Source organism: Pavona decussata, unplaced genomic scaffold (genome assembly GCF_977016875.1).
Source record: "Pavona decussata unplaced genomic scaffold, jaPavDecu1.1 SCAFFOLD_307, whole genome shotgun sequence".
Classification (NCBI taxonomy): domain Eukaryota; kingdom Metazoa; phylum Cnidaria; class Anthozoa; order Scleractinia; family Agariciidae; genus Pavona; species Pavona decussata.
Window position 1 is genome coordinate 495,461 of NW_028145700.1, and position 6,000 is coordinate 501,460.

The 6,000-nt window shown below is 38.4% G+C and overlaps 1 protein-coding gene across 1 annotated transcript in view; it reads left to right on the forward strand.

Moving 5' to 3' along the window:
* LOC146454241 (uncharacterized) overlaps window positions 1–850 on the forward strand; it is a 72,954-nt gene extending 72,104 nt beyond the window's left edge. The window contains exon 8 of the mRNA XM_085095712.1: window positions 514–850. The gene's annotated coding sequence lies outside the window, so the exon portion shown is untranslated. The remainder of the gene's footprint in view (window positions 1–513) is intronic.
* Window positions 851–6,000: the final 5,150 nt, after the last annotated feature.

Consider the following 6,000-nt stretch of genomic DNA (forward strand, 5'->3'; position numbering starts at 1 on the left):
CAGTGCTTATTAACCCCTCAGACAGGAGTCCTGAGGCCATGAGAATTAAGGATATGATCACCCAAGGTGAAATTTCTTGATATTTTAATAATTACTTACCAATACTTTAATAAGGCAAGTATGAGGACAAGTTAGGAGAATTTGTTCTTTGACATTAGAGGTTAAAGGGTTAATTAAGGGACAAATTGTAGGTTCCCGGATTGATTTAGCCGGAGCATAAATTACCAACCAATACTTTAATAAGACAAGTATGAGGACAAGCTAGGAGAATTTGTTCTTTGACATTAGAGGTTAAAGGGTTAATTAAGGGACAAATTGTAGGTTCCCGGGTTGATTTAGCCAGAGCATAAATTTTTCACTGGTCTGAGAACAGTGCAAGGAAAGGAGAATAGAATGTTACGGATTAAATTGACGGACAAATTATTCCTTGAAATGAAAACTAAGGGAAGCGTGTGAAGGAACTGCTTAAGATTTGAATCTCCATACAACAAAAGACGTTCTCCCTCCGCCAAGATAACCTCTTTTCTCTGTCCTGTTAGGATGTGTAGCAAGCGCGTACGTATACTGCGCAAGGATAATCGACGGAAGGTGAGCGACACATGTCCAAAAGTACGCCAGCACTTGCTACAAAGGTTACTGGCCAGGTAACTGGAGTACGCATGCACGCAAGTCGACAGGTGTACGTTCCTTTCAGACCAGTGTTTGTGGGTTCACTGCGGTGGTAATAGAGACAGCTATGTAGAAATCATTTAGGTTAATGTTTGTATCCAAGTTAGTGCCGGGTGAATTGAAGCCCATTTTAAACTGTTAAAATTAATACGTGAAGAATAATTAAATGTCCTAATGACGAGTTCGTTAGTATTTTGTGTTTTTCAAAATCTACTCTACTTTGTTATTGAGCCACATTGGGGCAGTTATTAAAAGACAGTTTAGACGGTGTTTAACAAAACCACGTTCTAAGCCATTTTCAAATTTACCAAGTATCACGTCTAAACATTGTCTGCTGCTGATGGTAATAAGAAGGCTTGCATTCCAAACTAGAAAACTATTTATCTACTTAAAATAAACCACTTATAGACAGATTTAGAGGCCCACTGATTGTCTTAAGCCGGGGCCTAAGTTAAACTCTGTTTAAATAACTGGCCCGTTGTCTTTACCATTTTGTTTTATAAGCTGAACTGATTTAATTTGTTTCTGCAAGCAATTGGTCGTCACAAATCCACCATGCTGGAGAGCAAGTTTCGCACTGGGACATCCGAAACCAAGCGACTTTATTCAGTCAAACTTGAATTTTCTTTGTTTTGGTTGTCCCAGAGCGTAGCTTGCTCTCCAGTATGGTGGATTTTGTACCATGTGACCGTTAACTGCAAAGGTCACTTTGGTCAGCTACAAATTAAAAGGTGCAAATTTAGAGACCTTTACATTGTTGTACGAACTCAACTTTCAGTTAGGGAAGTGCCAAGAAGAGAAACAGCTAAGGAAGCTTCATTTCACTGTTTGTGAGCGACAAACTTGACACAATAGACCATTTCCGAGTTGCTTTGAACCTCATTATGAAAGCGAGGCCAAGTGCAAAGTTTTTGTCATGAAAATTAGTTTTCATTCGTATGCAAACAAAAGTTATTTTCATATGAAAATCTTTGCACTTAGCCTTGCTTTCATAATGAGGTTCACAGCAACTCGGAAATGGCCTATTGTTTTGAATGATAATAGCTAGTCCCTATCGTAACTCCAAAATAACGAGATCATCTACTTTTAGAGGACTTGTTTTTGCCACCACGCCGTTCTCACAAAACTCGTATCGTTTTCCCGCCAAAATGACACTGGTTCACAAACGCGCACTCTTTCTCTACTGGAAAACCTCATACTCGTACTAGCATTTAACGATCTAATTTTTTCACGGATACAATTCTTTACAGCGACAATATATCCTGTACTAGTCCTCGTCGCTTCGCAAATCCTCAAACTGCTGAATTAAATGTACATATTATTTTCCAACAATCTGGTTCTATAAACTAAAATATCGTCTCAAAATCGAATTTAGTTCAAAAGTTTGAAGATTCTTTTATCTGCTGTTTACGTCTGTTGCGTTCGGTCAGAATAATTGTTTTAGTGTTGGTTTCATGACACTTGATTGAAAACCGCTCCATTGAACTGATTTGCTAGAATTTTTGCCTGCTTTCTTGGGGCTTGAAGAACATTCTATGCGACTCAAAAGCAACACAATTTGGGTTTTGGTTGCCAAACAACCGTCTTATGTTCGTAGGTGACTACTATTGCGATAGTTGAAATACCATTGCGATACTATTACGATATTAGCGACACTATTCAGTATTGCGATACTGTAATTGCATGATGTGTTCACTCAATATCAGATCGTGCACTGTTATACAGAGCGACTACTTGCCGCCTCTTTAAGTCGGATGAATCCTAAGTGTTGTTTTGGAACATTAGTCTGTTGTAAATCCAACAACATACTTTTGTCAACAAACAATAGTTGGGATACATCTTAATGACGACAAGCTTCGTCAACCTAGCCCCTGAAACAAGCCGCTATCAAAAAAACAGAAAACAAACTTGCATTTTAACTTTTAATGCTCCTGGTTTCATGGCAACGAACGACACTGATGAGCAGGGAACAAGAGATAAATTTTTCAATCACAGAGAAAGGACTACAGGAGATTATTTGAAGGGGTGAGTGAAATAAGGCCCTAAGTGACTTTTGATGTAAGGTCAAATTCTCCTTTTGTTTCAAAAGCGAATACAAGTAAATTTGGAAGGAGAATCTAGCAATTTATCAGAAGTCACTAAGGGCTTTTTTCCAGGCACCCCTCCATTTGATGACTACTGTAACTATCGATAGTTGAGAAAACTTTTGTGATGGTCATCGATAGTTGAAGTCGCGAACTTCGAATTACTGTAAGTTGGAATCCTAACTATTGCAATAAATCGATCAGTAGTTCGATGTATTGTTATTCCTATGCTAGTAATTTTGACAAGAATTAACACTGAATAAGTAACATTCTAACCTCTCATTCTGAATTTACAGTCTAATGTAAACCATCCTCTTGTAACACTGCACTCGTCTTACAATAATTCAAATATTACATCATTAATATATTATATTTCATCACCGCTACACTAATTTCTATCTTTTGAACAACACTAAAATTCTCAGAAAACACGACATACCGAAGATGACTTTTCTAGTTTCAATTAACAAGTTTTTTTTATCAGTTTTAACTGTAAAAGTTCAAGCTCGTGTTATCACACAGTTGCGAGATCAGAGAAAAAAACTTAAAGTGCCCATAACGGAATTTTTTTTTATTTTCTCATCTGAATCTTTACATCACGCAAAGAACTTCCGCGAAAATGTTTTCGATTTGCATGAAACGAGAATTTTTTATGAATTTTACAAATCTTTAAAATCCTGTTTTATTGCGGTCCACCCGCCCCGCTGATGAGAATGCCGACGGGCTCACAATAAGGGCCACGTGACCTGGTCTGTGACGTACATTCAGGAACTCTCGAGTCTGTGCACTCACTTGACCTTCAGTAAAGGACATTCACGGCAGAAAGAAAATCGTCAGATTCACCGGTAGGAAGGAAAAAATTAGCTCCAAATAAGTATATTCCATGGCTGAAAACTTACCTGACACGGAAAGTGAGCAAACCGCTGAACTGAAAGCAGCTAGGACGAATTTGAAAGCGTCGAAGTCGAGGCGATAGATGGCGTCCACGAAACAAGTAATTCGTGTGAAGATGATGATACACTCGAACCGTACGCGGACGAGCCGATAGCAGACAAAGAATGGCTAAAAAGATATCGCAAGGAACAAGAAGAGAAGCGACGACTCGAGGAAGATTTAACGAAACGCTTGGAGAATAGAGTGCGTGTCAGTGGATGGTAAAGTTCTCACCTTGCATTTTGCATACGCGCTCTTCATTATCATCTGTCAAAACTATGGCCAAGTACTCACATACATTCGAACGAATTATTTTCCATGTAGGTGTACTTGTGGTAACTGTAGCCGTGATCTGCAAATATCAGCGAGTGCTACTGCTGCAAGGAACTGGAAGGCAATTGGGAAGCACTGACTAGCGACATTGTTCTCGCGGAACTACAGGAAGGACACGTGTTGAACTGTGATAATAACAGTTTGTCTCGTTCTCTGAAAATTCGGCCGTAAATTTATTTGTAGGATGGAAGTTGTTAGCTTGTTCAATGAACAGGTTAATTTCCTTTTTGTCACTGTCCCACAGTGAGAAAATGTCATCAATAAAACGTTTCCATTCTATTGGTTTTGTTTTGCTTTGACTTATCACTTTTGTTTCAATATCGGCCATAATTGTTTGCAAAGGCAACGGCCATTTTTGTACCCATTGCAGTTCCATGGGTCTTAAGATGACTGTTTCCAACAAAGTGGAATGAATTTTCCTGAAGAATAAGTTTAAGTATTTCTTTGAAGAACGCTTTCCAAACTATTTTCAGTTTTTCCAGAATCGAGTATTACGCGAGAATATATATTATAGACCTTTTTCTTCGGAATTATTCTGCACAAAACTATAATTTTGTCGTAAAATATCGTAATGTTCATTTCGTGTCTTAAAAAATAAAGTTATCTCACGTTTTTGGTGTAATTTCAAGACTAAAAGTATATCTTAGTTTTTCCTATTTTTGAGGAACGCAATTTTTCAACTTATTCTTGTTAGTTCTAGTTCTTAAAACTGGCGGACAGACAAAAATTGTAATTTTTGTGCATGGCAAGTTTCTCGATTTCAGCGGATAGCTAAATTTGTGCCCCAGGAATTAAGATTCTAACTGACCCTTGCTTTCAGATATGATGGTTCTGTATTCACTCAGAAACCAAGGGTCCGAAATTCGGAGCCTTGGTTTTCAGTCCGCTTAAATCATACAAAGCTGATGTAATACTACATTCACTCAGAAACCACGGGTCCGAAATTCGGACCCTTGGTTTTCGGTCCGCTTAAATCATGCAAAACTGATGCAATACTACATTCACTCAGAAACCACTTTTCAATCCGCTAAAAACTTGCAAAATGCAATGCTAAATTTATACAGAAACCAAGCTTCCATACTTTCGGACTTAGCTATAATCGTGAAAAAAAACGCAGTACCGTGTAATAAATATGTTTGTCGCAGAACGCTCATTGAGCTAAGGGTTCAGCAGAGTTCACGTCTGGCCAACAACAAAATAGTAATAATATTAAACTAAAAAATATGTTGTCTGCCCCCGGACGGCTTTCTGTCCCTGGCCTTACACATCTTCTTTAAATGAACATCTTCCAGATGAAATTAGTTTTTGCATTGGCGTCTGTAGTTCATTACATGGCGCAAAAATTATACTTGATACCAGGAGATAGATGAAGTCACATCACTTCGCCGGTAATGAGGTCAGCCAGTGGTGAATACGAATACTTCTCTGAACGAACAGCTGCGGTAAGCCTGAAAACGAAATATCAAAACAACAATTCAGAATGAAAAATGGTAAATCAGCTAGACCTGCTAAACCGCTAAATCTTCTGTGCGACTCTGTTTAGTGAAGTGACTTTTATGGCTTGCAGAGGACAACGCATTTACAATTGCTTCTTGAAATGTTTGGCCATGCAAAGGCCACGGACGATATAAACGGTATGTATGTCTCCTTCATACAAACTGAATTCATGACGAGGGGTCATCGAAAGGCCGGTTTGTCTCGCCTTAGAAAGGATGGCATAGAAATATTACAAACATCTCAGAAACAGGAAATCGAAAACCTATAATACGCGCGCGATTTGAAAATGAACTCAGTATAAAAAGCTTGAAACACAGACGCACAAAAATTGACCTGAGAGATTTCCCTTATCGCCGGTTTGAGTACATCAAGTGCCATTTACAAGTGCTAGACTTACAATGTGAAAAGGAAACTTTATAATTACCTTGAGTACGGCGTAAAAGGCCAGCGTAAAAATAACAGCACTTTGCCATCAGCCGTGATA